Source organism: Patiria miniata, unplaced genomic scaffold, assembly GCF_015706575.1.
Source record: "Patiria miniata isolate m_02_andy unplaced genomic scaffold, ASM1570657v1 HiC_scaffold_22, whole genome shotgun sequence".
In the NCBI taxonomy this organism is placed as follows: Eukaryota; Metazoa; Echinodermata; class Asteroidea; order Valvatida; family Asterinidae; genus Patiria; species Patiria miniata.
In genome coordinates this window covers 18,632,992-18,651,266 of record NW_024037061.1, presented here as the reverse complement: position 1 = coordinate 18,651,266, position 18,275 = coordinate 18,632,992, and the positions used below count along the sequence as shown (strand labels likewise).

The 18,275-nt window shown below is 39.2% G+C and overlaps 1 protein-coding gene across 3 annotated transcripts in view; it reads left to right on the top strand.

The window, feature by feature from the left end:
- Positions 1-14,645, top strand: part of LOC119730296 — a 47,783-nt gene extending 33,138 nt beyond the window's left edge. For 2 of the 3 annotated variants that reach the window (XR_005271355.1, XR_005271353.1), the window contains 5 exons: positions 282-436; positions 2,198-2,563; positions 5,171-5,325; positions 8,008-8,239; positions 14,628-14,645. The gene's annotated coding sequence lies outside the window, so the exon portion shown is untranslated. The remainder of the gene's footprint in view (positions 1-281; positions 437-2,197; positions 2,564-5,170; positions 5,326-8,007; positions 8,240-14,627) is intronic. The other variant, XR_005271354.1, reaches the window with a different exon arrangement.
- The last annotated feature ends 3,630 nt before the right edge of the window (positions 14,646-18,275 follow it).

Below are 18,275 nucleotides of genomic sequence, written 5' to 3'. Positions count from 1 at the left end.
TTAAGCCGTTCCACATGCCCAGAATACCAGTAACCCTTTTGCACAAACTTGGCCCAGTGCAGGTTTTGACTCTTGACAGAATAACAACGAATGCTCAGTCATCCGCGGCCACAGACACAATCAATGTATTCTTGGAAAGAGGACACATTGGCGTTTCACATGATCTTTTTATTTGAAAATATTTATTAGATTTTTTATAATTTACATTTACATTTGGGTTTCCTTTTTACATCTTTATAATCAGAATACACATGTTGATACGCCTTATCCTTTTCCCATAGATGATGATTTTTCTGCCAATGTTCACAGGAATTGTGAGGATCTGACCAGCCCCGAGGTGGACCGTGTCATCGTCCAGCGACTGAGGGTTGATGAAGTCATTGACGTCCCTTACAGCAAGCTGATGACCTGTTGATCATCAAGGGAATGCGAGACAGTAAGTGATTCCATTTGTGAGTCATCCTTAACAACAAACAGACGCAAATTGGCAGAGCTTGAAATTGAAACACAACCAGAAATGATAACGTGTGGGCAATTTTGGTCTGTTTTCAGATCTGTTGCAGAGTTGTCATAACAAAGATGTCTTAAATATACACTTAAAGTGTAAGGTGATTTTTTTTTTAATGAATTGTAGAGGGTGTGTCAGTTCAAAATGCATTATCCAGAAAATGAACAGGACGTATCTCTGTTTGCCCATTGTGACAACACAAACTTCAAATGGGCATAATGCCACCAAGGAAAGTCTGTTTTGAAAATAAAACGGTCATTGTAAAAAAGGGAAGATCTTTGTTTTAAAAGGCGTATAGGATCATTTGATGTTCATGAATGTTGTTTGTTTCCAATAATAACACCATTCGAAATCAAAAGAAGAATGTTGGATGGCTAACCTGTTGAAGTTTCAGCTCAGTGATATCATTTTTCCCCGAAAAAACAGTAAAAAAAAATAAATAGTGCTCAACCTTTTGATCATGAAACATAATTTGTGTCTTTGTAACTCTTTCTTCAAAAATGAGTCGATTGACTGATCGTTGGAAATCCCCTACATTACTCGGTTTTCTAAATGACAGCAAGACAGACGGAATCATTTCATGGGGTGTAAAAGTTGGTTCGTTGGTTATTAAGGCCAGTACCGACGGTGATGTGCAATGGGAAAGGACTCGCCTGAATCGTACAATGCCGAGCCGTCCAGATGAAAATTGAGGAAAGAAAATACTCCAAAGAAAGCATATTTTCCATTCATGTTTTGGTATGATTGGTCCGTTGGTTATGAAGGTCGGCACCGACAACTTCATATTACGGCCTTCACAATTGCGCATGCCTAACATTAGATGATGATTATCCGGTTCATTAGTAAAAACTCATACATGCGCACGCTACACTGATTACCAGCGTTCTCTGGATAAATACTCATTAGTTGCGTTAACCTCCGGTTCCAATGGTGCTACTTAATGGTCAGTGAGCGTGGTTTAACCTGAAGTGACGTCACACTAACGAACTGGATTAGAATGACAGATCACGTGAGGAGGAGTGCGATTATTTTTTATAGGAGTGCGATTTTCACATGACACCAGCAAAGCACGTGAGGATTCGCTGGTGTTCGGCATAAATTGCATGAGCTTTTAATATTGAATCACTCACAATGGATACCAACCTAAAAGCATTCGTTTTAAGAAGGGGTATCATTGTGTGTGGTCAGGCATCGATATTTTTAGTACCGGTAGGCCTTGCTACATTCGAACAAAATAATAGGACAAAAAGTAAGCTTTTCGTTTTTAATAATCTGCCACAATGATATATTTTTACAAACAAATTGACTGATGATGAAACCAGGACACTTTAGTGTTGGAGATTTGCGGCACAAAGCATTTGCATGATTTACGCCGCGCCCGCGGCTTCGTGGTGCCTGGTGGTTAGTAGGTTTTTATTCCTGATAATGACGTAACCCCAATTAACATAATACCGCGGTTTTAGTGAATACCGCGATTTTTTGTCACTGGACACCGCGGTAGAGTAAAATGCAATACCGTCCCAAACCTACTCTGTATCCATATCTAGGTAATGTTTTGCTCTTGATCGATTCTCTTTAAGTCATTATGAAATAAGTTAAGCCGCCTTGTAAGAAGCCTAAATGCAGAGTTACTGCTAGCATAAATTTCAAGCCACCTGACACCGAGTGTTCCTTCTTGGTTCTCCCCAGCTTTTCTCTCATGAGTCCGTCGCAAGCCTCTCCCCAGCGGGGCGCACTAAATCCTCCAACGTCTCCTGAGTTGTTTTGTCCAAGACACCCAACTAGATACCAAAACGGCCCCGCTGATAGCGATTGATGATGTCCAATGCATCAATGATGACTCCTGTGCTTACTTACGCTTCTTCGGCGGCTACTCTTTGTTCTCGGCATGGGAGGGCTCAGGAAGGGGGCGGAGTTTGAGGTTGTCAAGGGGAGGGAGATCTTGAACAGTCTGCTGTGTATCGACGTCAAGCTTGATGGGCTGGAGTCTAGCAACATGGAACCGTTGCTGTGCCAGTTGCTGGAAAGGGCAAGCATGCCCAGGGAACGCAACAAGTAAGTTTACTCACATCTTGTGTTTATTTGGCAATTTATATCCACATGGTTCAGACTGGCGATCAAGAGTCAAGCCATCCCAAAAAATCAGTAAGCTAAACTAGATTTTCATTTCATAAAGATGAAAGTACATTTGTACCATTGAACAGATAATCAGGGGTTGCCCTTAACTTTTTTTTGACTGGCCAGCCGGACCAGTTGGCTAGAATTTTGACTGGTCCGCCAGGTTTTTGACTGGGCCGTCTTATACAGCGTGTACCCACCAGTTAATCAGTTTCACATAAGTCATAACAAGACTATAGTCATCAACACCCATGTCATCATGTCACCTGAGCCCATGTCACATGGGCCGACAGACCCGTTTTTACGGTCAAAAATTTCGGGAAACACACGGCATGTATCACTCCAAATACGAGTAGTGCGATCTCAAAATGAACTCTTGAACACAGAAAATACATACACAGACAAGCTAGATCAATTCTGTAAATTAACTTGCAAAAATGTTCTTTCTCCATCGGTGTTTTCTTGGCATTTTTACGATGTCGAATCCGACCAGTTGACAGAGCACGTGCCTGGCGCCTGCACAATGCATAGCCATGCTAGCGCTATCGCTCGCATACTGGTAGCCGTGCACAGACTAGTTACCGCATTTTCATCATGATGTCTTCTAAATTGGCTTGGCGGGAACCAGTCATCGCCGCATTGGGCTGGATTTACGCACATGATTATAGTCACCGTGACATCGAGTTGCGAAGTAGTTATATCGCGAAGCGAATTTGTAAAAATAACGGAGGTTTCTTTTGAAAAAAATAGCGAATGTAAGTAAGAAACCAAATAAATACAACAAGCATTTTTTTGACGCAGATTTTTTCGGCTGGCCAGCCGGACCACTTGGCAATTCAACTGCCATTTGGCCAGCGGATCACCGCTAAGGTTGAAGCCTGATAATTACCAATCACTTACCATGTTTGTCCAAACAAATTTTACACTAAAAGTGTAGATGGCGGCTCAAAATCAAGTTTTTGTCCAACAGTCGTAATTTTATCCTCATGTCTCAGACAGGCAAACCTGCTGTAGATTTGCACCAGTTTGCATTAGGTTCAGCTCATGAGTACCGTAGTCCGAGTGTCGCCCGTTCTAGCCCTAACTCTGGTCATACGTCTCGGAATGCAAATTTGTGCTATGCCGTGAGCCAGCCAATCAGAGTCAACATTGCTAAATCGTGGCGTCATTTCATTCCGAAATCTTGACTACATTTACATTCGGATGCAGTGTTTTATACTACAACAAGTGCCGGGCATACGGTAAATCTATAAAAGGGCAGTTTCACGGGAAAGGTTGCAAAATGAAAAATAGGTAATCGATGCTTTACTTCATACCGTAGGAAGACTTTGTTGGAATTTGCTGGTTTTTGTCTCACAACGACCTTAATGTTGTAGCAGTCTCCAAAAAAAATTGCGCAGTTCTACATGTACTTATTATGGTTCTCAAATTATAAGCTCACAAGGGTGCTAAAGCACAAGATTTGGAGTATGAACTACTGTATGTCCCAAAAATCCGTACACCAGATTTCATTAGGATTGGCCAACTTAGGTTTTTTTTGTTATGCCGTTTTGAGTGAGACATTGATTTGTCCGTTAAACGTTTTTTCAAAATGTCCTTTCCCGAACATGGTATTTTTTTCCAGATTTAAAAGAAAGGAAACACAACTTATTGCCTGTCAAAATGACGCTACATACATGTACATGTACTCCAGTAATCAAGTATAAAAAGATTGGAATTGGGAAATCACAAGTAAATTTGATAAAGCAGCAGAGTTGTAATGACTCGAGTCAGTGATTTAAATTGACTTGACTCAAGTCTCAATGGGTTGGCTCAACTGGACCCGAGTCTCTCATCAGAAGACTCAACTCTTCTTTAGTCGAAGGCTAATAACACTTGAGTCCTAAAACTCTGTGAGCAGTACAAAGTTTTATATTCGTATTACCGTCAAGTTGTGGCCGTTTATCGCGTACAAATATATGCCGTATCACGGACTTCCAACTCGTGTATTATAAATATAATGAACCAGAGTTTTCCCAATTCTTGGTTTCATCTTCGGCTTCGAGAGATAAAACTGAAGTTTCACTTCTTGTTAACTGGTACGCAGATCTTTGGTAGAAACATCCAGCAGAAACTGTCTATTGGGTACCATGCAGCATTTTTAAAGTCTTTGGATCTTCATAATAAACTGGTGCCTTGTGTTCCTTCTTCCATTCTGTAATTTATTAGATGGTGTTCGAATATCAGTGACTCGAATTGACTAGAGCACAGATTCTACTTGACTCGACTCGACCACACACTGTTACTCCACTCGACTGGATTTGACTTCCTTAAAATGACTCAACTTGACTCAAGTCACAACATTCAGTGTGTCGTTACGACGCTGCAAAGAATAGAATTTGATCATTGTTAAGCAGAGGCCGGTTTCCAGCTTCATTTCCATGTGATTTATCTTGCTTTTAACTAGTTCTCTTGCACAATGTTTGTCTTAGTAACTTGGCTAGAGCCGACATATGCTCATGTGCCTATGGGAATACACCTTACATGTAAATCCTTTTCCCATAGATGATGATTTTTCTGCCAATGTTCACTGGAATTGTGAGGATCTGACCAGCCCCGAGGTGGACCGTGTCATCGTCCAGCGACTGAGGGTTGATGAAGTCATTGACGTCCCTTACGGCAAGCTGATGACCTGTTGATCATCAAGGGAATGCGAGACAGTAAGTGAGTTCATTTGTGTAGCAGTTCAAGAATGCATAACCGAAAAAATTTAACAAGCTGTATCTCTGTTAAATTTACAAACTTCAAATGGGCATAATATCACCTAGGAAAGTCTGTTTAGAAAATAAAAAGGTCATTGTAAAGAAAGGGAAGATCTTTATTTTAAAAGGCGTATAGGATCATTTGATATTCATGACTTTTGTTCGATTTCAATAATAACACCATTCAAAATTAAAAGAAGAATGTTGAATGGCTAACCTGTTGGAGTTTCAGCTCAGTGGATGTTAATTTTTTTTTCCGAGAAAAAAAGTTCAAAAAAAAAAGATGCACAACCTTTTGATCATGAAACATAATTTTTGTCTTTGTAACTCTTTATTCAAAAAATGAGTCAATTGACTGATCGTTGGAAATACAATGTGTTTCTCGGTTTTCTAAATGACAGCAATCCAGACTGAATCATTTCATGGGGTGTAAAAGTTAATATTGCAAACATCAAAAAGCAAAATCACTAAGTTATTATGAAATTTAAGTCAAGTATCCTGTGAAATCATGGCACCTGGTGTGCTGTCATTTTCCAGAAAAGTGGAATTTTTGTATCAATTTCCAATGATTGTCGGCCGACCATCGTTGAAAAAACCTGACTGTTTTCAAATACTGCCCCCAATTTGCCAACTATAGTTAGTACACAATTGTTTGCAATTGGTTTACACATCTGTGAGTGGGAACAAACCGGCTTGTCTGGTTCCCTGACCCTACAATTCCCAGACGTAAATTGCTCCGTTTCGTCGGAAGTAGGGTCAGGAAACCAGACTACTTGGTTTTCCCAGCATCTATGAACACAAAACTTTAAATAGGCCAGTGTAAAAATACTTGCTATAAAATACTTACCCCCGAATCCATTCATTTCTGAAAATTACAGCAAAAGCAAATGTAGCATACATACATATTACGTTTCAAAACCAGTCTGATCTGATTAAATGCAAATGATCCTATAGGCCCTACGCCTTACACAATATATTTTTTTAAAACCTGTTAAAACAGCTTTCCAGAAGAGTTGTATTTGATTCAGTAAAAGATGATTTGATTGTACTCAATTTAATTTAAGGTTATTGGCTTTTTGTAGGCTTGGACGGTATTTCGGTTTTACCGGATAGTCACATTTTTTTTTTAATACCGATCAATACCAACTAATGATTCATGAATACTGAAACACCGGTGAACTCAGTATGGAATTTGAATACCGCGGTATTCTTCCTTAGTGTCCAGAATGTATGCATTGTCAATTACCGTTGACAGATAAGACGGACTTGATAACCTGATACTTTGTACTTCAGCAGCTGCAACCCAGCTGCTAACGCTGCCGTGTTTGCGGTTTTCTTTGAATTGTACATCATCATTTATGAGTAATTTTTGCCAAAACATAGTTCCCAAGATTATCAGCAACAGGAAAAATCGCATCAATCTTAGTTAGTTAGTTATGACTGCCAAAACTTACCCAGGCTTCAGTCATGGAGCAAGATTCCATGCTGTGTTCAAGGTGCACGTACGAAGGGAACGGACTTGCCTGAAATCATACGATGTCGCGCCGTCCGGGGAAATTAAGAAAAAATATTTAAAAAAAGCACAACATCAAAGTCATTTCTCATTGTAGGCCTCGGTAATACCCTTGTACAATCTAGCAGCGTCGGCACCAACGTGCAAAAAAACAAATCCAGACTCGCCTGAATCATACGATGCCGAGCGAGCCGTACAGGAAAATAATGATGCCTTTTCCTGATAATATACCCCAGTTAAAATATCGCGGTTTTAGTGAATATCGCGGTTTGTTGTCATTGGACACCGCGGAATAGTAAAATGCAATACCCTCCCAAGCTTCCTCTGTACCCATGTCTACATGTACATGGTCTAGGTAATGTTTTGCTCTAGATCGATTCTCTTTATATCATTATTCATAAATACCTAAGACAGTTTACGTATTCCTATTGGTCGAGAGCCCGTAACGTGGCCGGTCTTAAACGGATGATAAAGACACGGCTGGCTGGTCTTAAACACTTTTCCAGTGTCACATGAAATTTGGACTCGCATGAAATCCGGTGCCTTTTAACATTTCATTGGTTGAACGTTCACATTCCTTACGCATGCATGCACAATTCTATCAGTGAATCAGTATTTCACCATGTTCGCAGTCCGAAATTCACTCTACACCAGCCCAGCTGCGTTTTGCGCGACATCGCGCAGTACGCGCGACACACACGCCAATGTTCTTATGTTGTGGAGGGTCATTCCATATTATATATCAGAGGGGTGTTTCGTAAAACATGAAATAAAATTGTTGAACAAAATGGTTGGCAACATCTAGGTTTTGACTTGTTTTGAATCTTGGACCAAAAAGATTTGGTTTTTTTTTACCGAAAAGGTATTTATGAATGGGAAAAAATATGTGTTCGGTTGGTATTAAACACTCTGTTTACATGTAAGACCAGTGGGAGTGATAATTGGGTGATAATCACCCATCCAGACTCCCACCGGTCTTAAACAGAGTGTTATAATACCCCCCGAACACACATTTATTCCCCTATGAAATAAGTTAAACCACCTTGTTTGAAACCTAAATGCAGAGCTACTGCTAGCATAAATTCCAAGCCACCTGACACCGAGTGTTCCTTCTTGGTTCTCCCCAGCTTTTCTCTCATGAGTCCGTCGCAAGCCTCTCCCCAGCAGGGCGCACTAAATCCTCCAACGTCTCCTGAGTCGTTTCGTCCAAGACGCCCAACTAGATACCAAAACGGCCCCGCTGATAGCGATTGATGATGTCCAATGCATCAATGATGACTCCTGTGCTTACTTACGCTTCTTCGGCGGCTACTCTTTGTTCTAGGCATGGGAGGGCTCGGGAAGGGGGCGGAGTTTGAGGTTGTCAAGGGGAGGGAGATCTTGAACAGTCCACTGTGCATCGACGTCAAGCTTGATGGGCTGGAGTCTAGCAACATGGAACCGTTGCTGTGCCAGTTGCTGGAAAGGGCAAGCATGCCCAGGGAACTCAACAAGTAAGTTTACTTAGTTTATTTGGCAATTTATATCCACATGGTTCCGACTGGCGATCAAGAGTCAAGCCAACCCAACAGATCAGTAAGCCAAACTTGATTTTCATTTCACAAAGGTGAAATTACCATTGAGCAGATAATTACCAATCATTGGCCATGTTTGTCCAAACAAATTTTACACTAAAAGTGTAGATGGTGGCTCAAAACTGAGGTTTTTGTCCAACAGTCGTAATTTTATCCTCATGTCTCAGACAGGCAAACCTGCTGTAGATTTGCACCAGTTTGCATTAGGTTCAGCTCATGAGTAGTCTGAGTATCACCCGTTCGAGACCTAACTCCGGTCAAACGTCTAGGAATGCAAATGTGTGCTATGCCGTGAGCCAGCCAATCAGAGTCAAAGTTACTAAATCGTGACTTCATTTCATTCAGAAATCATGACTACATTTACCAGTGTTGTAGGTCTCGAGACCGGTCTCGAGACCACTTTTTGCTGGTCTCGGTCTCGGTCTCGGTCTCGGAAGCTGTGGTCTCGGTCTTGGTCTCGGTCTCGGTCCCCTTTGGTCTCGATATTTTGGCTGGTCTCGGGTCGAGACCGGCAATATGTAGCTTTTACAGCTCGATCGATTACTTTTTGTTCACTTCGTTCAGTACCGTTGATGGTTAAAAACTTTGCTAGCCCGTAGATCAAGCTTGTTATATATCGTGGTCGGTTTGGACTCAACTGCACGTTGGAAAGTCCCCAAAGTACATGTAAAGCTGCAGCAGTACCAGTCACTGAACGATTTGGAACAACTTCGGCATTTATCTGTTGAGACGGGCACATCCTGAAAGCAAAGAATAAACTTGTAACAATTTATGCAATAAGGGTCAACCATTTTCGGGGATTTTGTAGTTTAGCCCACCCCTGTGGGCGTAATCACTTGCATTTTGTATTCTGATAATAAATGAGGTGCTTCAAATTAGTGATATTTTCAACCCCACACAATGTTCTCTTTAATTTGGGACAGTATTTTGAAGAAAAAGTAAATTTTCACACACTCTTACCAGTTACCACTCACTGTTGCCATGAGAGTTTATGATGAGACCCCATTTTCTGGCTGCTCATTTTGAAGTACCCCATTATTTCTCAAAAATTAAAATCCCGTTCAGAAAAAAATTAAAAATCCATATCTGGCACATTCTGGCTACCACCTCACAACTTGTGTGTCTACATGTACAAGTCCACATTCTATGACAGAAATTTTAAAATTAGTTCAACATTTTCTAGCTCCCATTTTTTAAAATCAAGTACACAAGTCTTGTTAGAAGTTAAGTCCTATATTTATTTTAGGAAAAAAGAGGCACAATGTAAAATTAAAATTGCATCTTTAAATATCCGTTAGAAACCTGAAAAAGCTGAAACCAAGGGGTGACTGTGGAGTTTAGGATCCGAATTCCTATAACAGATGAAACATCTACCTTTAACTTTTTACTTTTGTCACGATTGGGTGCAGACAACATGTCAAAGCCCATATTTCTTAAGTGTAACTACTTTTGCTCAAGTAAGGTGTCATGTATCAATTTGTCAACACTGCCACTGGTCAAAATTTTGGTCTGTAATCTTTGTGAATAGAAAGGTTACAACTTTCAACTATAATAACGTGTCTTGTTTTTTTTTATTTCGACAATTGTTATTTATTATCAGCGGTCTCGGTCTCGGTCTCGGACCATATTGGTCTCGGTCTCGGTCCGCCTTGAAGGGGCTCTCGGTCTCGAATCTTCAGGTCTCGGTCTTGGTCTCGGTCTCGGACTATCCGGTCTCGACTACAACACTGACATTTACAAGTTTGATTGGTCCATTCGGATGCAGTGTTTTATACTACAACAAGGGCCGGGCATAGATCTATAAAAGGGCAGTTTCACGGAAAAGGTTGCAAAATGCAAAAATAGGTAATCGATGCTTTACATGTACTTCATACATGTAGGAAGACTTTGTTGGAATTTGCTGGTGTTTGTCACAAGGACCTTAATGTTGTAGCAGTCTCCAAAAAAAATTGCGCAGTTCTACGCATTATGGTTCTCAAATTATAAGCTCACCAGGGTGCTAAAGCACAAGATTTGGAGTATGAAGTATGTCCCAAAAATCCGTACACCAGATTTCGTTAGGATTGGCCAACTTGGTTTTTTTTGTTATGCCGTTTTGAGTGAGACATTGATTTGTCCGTTAAACGTTTTTTCAAAATGTCCTTTCCTGAACATGGTATTTTTTTCCAGATTTAAAAGAAAGGAAACACAACTTCTTGGCTGTCAAAATGACGCTACATACCATGCATACATGTACTCCAGTAATCAAGTACCGGTATTTAAGATTGGAATTGGGAAATCACAAGTAAATTTGATAAAGCAGCAGAGTTGTAATGACTTGAGTCAGTGATTTAAATTGACTTGACTCAGGTCCCAATGGGTTGGCTCAACTGGACTCGAGTCTCTCATCAGAAGACTCAACTCTTCTTTAGTCGAAGGCTAATAACACTTGAGTCCTAAAACTCTGTGAGCAGTACAAAGTTTTATATTCGTATTACCGTCAAGTTGTGGCCGTTTATCGCGTACAAATATATGCCTTATCACAGACTCCCAACTCGTGTATTATAATGAACCAGAGTTTACTCAATTCTTGGTTTCATCTTCGGCTTCGAGAGATAAAACTGAAGTTTCACTTCTTGTTAACTGGTACGCAGATCTTTGGTAGAAACGTCCAGCAGAAACTGTCTATTGGGTACCATGCAGTATTTTAAAAATCTTTGGATCTGTATAACAGACTGGTGCCTTGTGTTCCTTCTTCCATTCTGTAATTTATTCGATGGTGTTCAAATATCAGTGACTTGAATGGACTTGAGCACACATTCTACTTGACTTGACTCAACCAGACACTGTTACTCCACTCAGCTGGATTTGACTCAAGTCACTTCCTTAAAATGACTCAACTTGACTCAAGTCAAACATTCTGTGTCTCGTTACAACACTGCAAAGAATAGAATTTGTTCATTGTTGCGCAGACGCCGGTTACAGCTTCATTTCCATGTGATTTATCTTGCTTGTGACTCGTTCTCTTGCACAATGTTTGTCTTAGTAACTTGGCTAAAGCCGACATATGCTCATGTGCCTATGGAAATACACCTTATCCTTTTCCCATAGACGATGATGATTTTTCTGCCAATGTTCACTGGAATTGTGAGGATCTGACCAGCCCCGAGGTGGACCGTGTCATCGTCCAGCGACTGAGGGTTGATGAAGTCATTGACGTCCCTTACGGCAAGCTGATGACCTGTTGATCATCAAGGGAATGCGAGACAGTAAGTGATTCCATTTGTATATCAGTTCAAGAATGCATAACCGAAAAATTTAACAAGCTATATCTCTGTTAAATTTACAAACTTGAAATGGGCATAATATCACCAAGGAAAGTCCGTTTTGAAAATAAAACGGTCATTGTAAAAAAAGGGAAGATCTTTATTTTAAAAGGCGTATAGAATCATTTGATGTTCATGAATTTTGTTTGTTTCCAATAATAATACCACTCAAAATCAAAAGAAGACTGTTGAATGCCTAACCTGTTGAAGTTTCAGCTCAGTGGATGCTATTTTTTTTTCGAGAAAACATTTTAAAAAAAAAAGTGCATAACCTTTTGATCATGAATGGAATTTTTGAGTGGTTGGGCACAACCCGACCACTCTTTGGAGTTGTTACGATTAATCTTTCTTTCTTCCTTTCTTTCTTTCTTTCTTTCTCTTTTTTCTGGACAATACTTCTCCTCAGGTTTTCTCCTAAACGGTTTATTATATGAACTTGTAACTTTGAATATATATAACGACCCTCATCCCAAGTGGTGCATATTACTCTGACGTCATGATGACGTCATCGGGTGTCAAATTACAAGCGATTTTAGTTGAAAAAACGAGGATCTTCTTTCAGCTATAACTCTTGAACAAAATGATCAATCATATTCCAACCTGGTAATCAGATAGACCATTTAATTGATGAACATTTCTTTTTGTGTACGTGAACACGTTTGACCTTTACTTTCCGGTCAACCGCAAGGTCAATGTGAATTTAGAATACAGACAGAAGCTTCAATATCAAAACGAACCGAATTTCTTCCAAACGATATGGGATTATGATAAAACCTGGTATGAACTTGAACCCCCGTCCGCAGATATCAAATTACAAGCAATTTATGGGCCAAATTTGTGAAAATAGTTTCAGCTATATCTTTAGAACAAAATAGAATATCGTGTTTGTCTTTGCGTGAGGTTGTAAATGATGCTTCGGGCAACAATTCTTATTCCCGGGCACAAAACCGCTTGACCATCACTTCCGGTGTTACCGGAAGTGCAATAAAAATTGAATATAACTCGAAAGCGGAAGCTCTTTACTTTAAGCAAATAAATTATGGAAGTGTTTCGAACGGAATAAAGGACACAAAAACAGCATTATGACGTCATCATTTGAAGGGGCCCCCTCTAGCGGTACATGTACATCAAATATGGTTTTCTCTTTTTATAATTTAAAAACCATCCTTCCAAATTTAACCAAATCGCCCCTTGTATCAACTACGGTACATATATCTTTGCAAGGTTCGAAAATTATGACGTCATCATACCGGAAGTTACTGTGGGGAGAATTTGAAAATGATCAATTTTTTTTTTAAATTCTATCATTAACTTTGATCCCTGTCTTATGACTTTGTTCGTAGCCCAAATAATGATATATCTGTTACAATGTTGACATTTGGATATTTAATGCTGTGACGTCATCAAACCGGAAGTTAGGTGTTACTAATACATACACTTATATTTTCCATATTTGCAAACGTTATTTTAACTTCATAATGAACATCGCCTCTCCGAACTTAATCAGTATTATTAAACTTTCCCTTTTCGGACCGATGACGTCATCAAACTAGACAGGCTTGTACGTGTACATAAAATGTATAATGAAATCGGATACATTTTTGTTTTAAACAAAATCATTGGTTGTACTGGAAAGGTTACATTTTCGTGATCCTTTGTTCTGACATAAAATTATTCATAACTTAACTGGGCTGTGTCTAATGAAATAGCTGTCAGCCCGACCACTCTGCGTTTGTAACTCAACAAACGCCTTGACCTCTAGTTGTCTTTGTAACTCTTTAGTCAAAAAATGAGTCAATTGACTGATCGTTGGAAAAACATCGAAAAAACAAAATTACTAAATAATTCTGAAATTTAAGTGAATAATAGTCTCAAGTGTCCTGTGATATCATGGCACCTGGTGTGCTGTCACTTTCAAGAAAAGTGGAATTTTTGTATCAATTTCTAATGATTGTCGGCCGACCATCGTTGGAAAAACCTGACTGTTTTAAAATACTGCCCCCAATTTGCCAATTATAGTTAGTACACATTTTGTTTGCAATCGGTTACACATATCCGTGAGTGCGAGCAAGCCAGCTAGTCTGGTTCCCTGACCCTACCGGTACAATTCCCTGACGCCTATGGGTGAGGGTGAGGAAACCATACTACAAGACAAGAACAGCATTTTTTCTTGGTTTTCCCAGCATCTATGAACACAAAACTTTAAATAGGTCAGTGTTAAAATACTTGCTATTAAATACTTACCCCCGAATCCTTCTATACGGTATCTGAAAATTACAGCAAAAGAACATTTTGTATAACGTTTAAAAACCAGTCTGATCTGATTAAATGCAAATGATCCTATACGCCTATAACAATATTTTTAAAAAACCTGTTAAAACAGCTTTCCAGAAGAGTTGTATTTGATTCAGTAAAAGATGATTTGATTGTACTCAATTTTATTTTAGGTTATTGGCTTTTTCAGTCTGTACAATGTACCTACATGAATGTCTAGGTAATGGTTTGCTCCAGATCGATTCTTTTAAAATTATGATGAAATGGGTTACACTGCTTTATTAGAAACCCAAATGCAGAGTTACTGCTAGCATAAATTCCAAGCCACCTGACACCGAGTGTTCCTTCTTGGTTCTCCCCAGCTTTTCTCTCATGAGTCCGTTGCAAGCCTCTCCCCAGCAGGGTGCACTAAATCCTCCAACGTCTCCTGAGTCATTTCGTCCAAGACACCCAACTAGACACCAAAACGGCCCCGCTGATAGCGATCCATGATGTCCAATGCATCAATGATGACTCCTGGGCTTACTTACGCTTCTTCGGCGGCTACTCTTTGTTGTAGGCATGGGAGGGCTCGGGAAGGGGGCGGAGTTTGAGGCTCTGGAAGGGAGGGAGATCTTGAACAGTCTGCTGTGTATCGACGTCAAGCTTGATGGGCTGGAGTCTAGCAACATGGAACTGTTGCTGTGCCAGTTGCTGGAAAGGGCAAACATGCCCAGAGAACTCAACAAGTAAGTTTACTCACATCTTGTGTTTATTTGGCAATTTATATCCACATGGTTCCGACTGGCGATCAAGAGTCAAGCCATCCCAAAAAATCAGTATGCCAAACTTGATTTTCATTTCACAAAGGTGAAATTACCATTGAGCAGATAATTACCAATCATTGACCTTGTTTGTCCAAACAAATTTTACACTAAAAGTATAGATGGCAGCTCAAACCTGAGTTTTTGTCCAACAGTCGTAATTTTATCCTCATGTCTCAGACAGGCAAACCTGCTGTAGATTTGCACCAGTTTGCATTACGTTCAGCTCATGAGTAGTCTGAGTATCACCCGTTCTAGCCCTAACTCCGGTCAAACGTCTAGGAATGCAAATGTGTGCTGTGCCATGAGCCAGCCAATTGGAGTCAACGTTACTAAATCAGGACGTCATTTCATTCCGAAATCTTGACAACATGTACAAGTGTGATTGGTTGATTCCGATGCAGTGTTTTATACTAAAACAACGGCCGGGCATTGATCTATAGAATCTAGACAAGCTTGGGGTGTATCACGTAACATAATACAGAGTGCCTGACCACAGCCTTTGTGTGCTCAATTCACAGCGTATCCCATGTCGTGTCTGCAGGTTTTTTAATGATGTATATGATGCGACAATGGGTGAATGACCGAAGGCCTGATATAGAAAGTGCCCGCTGATTGGTCAAAATCTAGAGGTCTTGCATAATTAATCAGCGAATCTGCTCAAATGTTATATACTAGCTCATGAGTGGATTTACGTCTAAAATCAAGATGTGCCATGGTCCTTTCAAATGCCACTTAGAAGTTGAGTCTCTGTTACAAAATTGTTTTAAAAGTGTAGCCAGGTTTTTGTACCATGCCAAAACAAAACGAGCACAAAAAGCCATTTGATTTATGTTTTAAAGTATTGAAGGTCAATGTCAAAAGAAGAGCAAATCATTCTAACTTGAAATTTCGGACGGGACACATGGTTGAGTCAAAGTCAAAATCGCCTGGTGCAGAAATAAACTTCTGTAATTAGGCCACAGTTGGGACCACATTGGGAACACACAGTGCTCCAAAAAGAAGCTTATGGAATTGGAGCATTTCTACTTTTAAGATGTGCCCTAACTTGAACCAAAGATAACTATTCAATACTACAGGAGCAGAAAAATAAAGAACTAAGCTTTCAGTGCCAAGCATTTGAAGTATCACATGGAAACAAATTTGTGGCTTTTGTAAAATCACAGTTACCAGAGATACAGAGAAAATGTTGTTTAAAATGAAACTTTTGTTTCTTTTTTCCATTCAGATTGATGAGAATGAGGTTGATCACATTGTCAACAAGGAGTGTGAAAAACTGGACAAGAGACTTGGAGAGGGGGCCAAGGTGAGCTTGCCGACACCCAAGATTTGCGGAGAGCAGAGCAGACTTGGCTGTTTTGGGCAGAGAGGTTATCAGATCAGTCACGTTGAATAGATTTGAGACTGATTGACTCTTGGTTGACTTGTGATGACTTGTGACTGATTTTGTAAACAGCTTGGCTTATGGCTCGACTAGGTAGTCTTGTATTTTCCAGTTAAACATTTATTTGCGGTAATTTTTCTTGGTCATATGCGAGACCTAATGTATCGATGCAAACTTGAAATTCACACATTCATTTTGAAACGATACACTAAAGAAGTCTGACATCATGCGGGTCGTCTAAGTGGTAAGTCTAAACAATGTCTTGTTCGCCACTTTTACCGGTACCTTAGGATTTGCACAGGCATAAGTTGAACATGTTTTGATAAAAAGTAAAGGCTAATCCCTTATCGTATTGAATTTGTGATAAAAACTTAACTTTCCCCATTTTGATAAAAATGCAAGGCTAACCCCTTACCGTATTGAAATTTTGATGAAACTTTACGTTCGTGCTATTTTTTGATAAAAACTACCTTTTTGCATTTGGGGTACAAGGTTGTTTTTGCCCCTTCTTGACAAAAATGTAAGGCTAGCCCATTACCGTTTTGATGATAAAAATTTGTTTTTGCCCCTTTTTGATAAAAATGCAAGGCTAATCCGTTACCGTTTTGAATTTCTGATACACAGTTAACTTTTGACCAGTTATGATAAAAATTCAAGGCTAACTACGAACCAGTTTGAATATGTGATAAATAATTGTTTTTGTCCCTTTTTGATAAAAATGAAAGGCTAACCTGCTACCACTTTGAATTTGTGATAAAAAAAATTTTGCCCTGGTTTGAAAAAATTTACAAGGCTAACATCTTACCATGTTGAATTTGTGATAAAAACGTAACTTTCCCCCATTTTGATAAAAACGCAAGGCTAACCCCTTACTGTTTTGAATTTTCGATTACAATTTGTTTTTGCCCCTTCTTGATAAAAATGAAAGGCTAACCCCTTGCCGTTGTAAATTTTGGATGAAAACATGAAAAATGTGTTTTATTTTTTGATAAAAATGCAAGGCTAACCCCTTACCGTTGTAAATTTTGGATAAAAATGTGTTTTTTCCTCTTTTGGGATAAAAATACAAGGCTTACCCCTTACCGTTTTAAATTTCGGATCAAAGCGTGTTTTTGCCCCTTTTGTATAAAAATGCAATGCTAACCCCTTACCGTTTTAAATTTTGGATAAAAATGTGTTTTTGCCCCTTTTTGATAAAAATACAAGGCTAACCCCTTACCGTTTTAATTTTTGGATAAAAATCTGTTTTTTCCTCTTTTTGATAAAAATTCAAGGCTTACCCCTTACCGTTGTAAATTTTTGATAAAAATGTGTTTTTGCCTCTTTTGGGATAAAAATGCAAGGCTAACCCCTTACCGTTTTAAATTTTGGATAAAAATGTGTTTTTGCCCCTTTTTGATAAAAATGCAAGGCTAACCCCTTACCGTTTTAAATTTCGGATCAAAGCGTGTTTTTGCCCCTTTTGGATAAAAATACAAGGCTAACCCCTTACCGTTTTAAATTTTGGATAAAAATGAGTTTTTGCCCCTTTTTGATAAAAATGCAAGGCTAACCCCTTACCGTTTTAAATTTCGGATCAAAGCGTGTTTTTGCCCCTTTTGGATAAAAATGCAAGGCTAACCCCTTACCGTTTTAATTTTTGGATAAAAATCTGTTTTTGCCTCTTTTTGATAAAAATGCAAGGCTAACCCCTTACCGTTGTAAATTTTGGATAAAAATGTGTTTTTGCCTCTTTTTGATAAAAATACAAGGCTAACCCCTGACCGTTTTAAATTTTGGATAAAAATGTGTTTTTGCCTCTTTTTGATAAAATTACAAGGCTAACCCTAACCATTTAAAATTTTGGATAAAAACGTGTTCTTGCCCCTTTTTGATAAAAATGCAAGGCTAACCCCTTACCGTTCTAAATTGTGGATAAAAACATGTTTTTGCCCCGTTTGGAAAAAAAATTCAAGGCTTACCCCTTACCGTTGTAAATTTTGGATAAAAATGTGTTTTTGCCTCTTTTTGATAAAAATGCAAGGCTAACCCCTTACCGTTGTAAATTTTGGATAA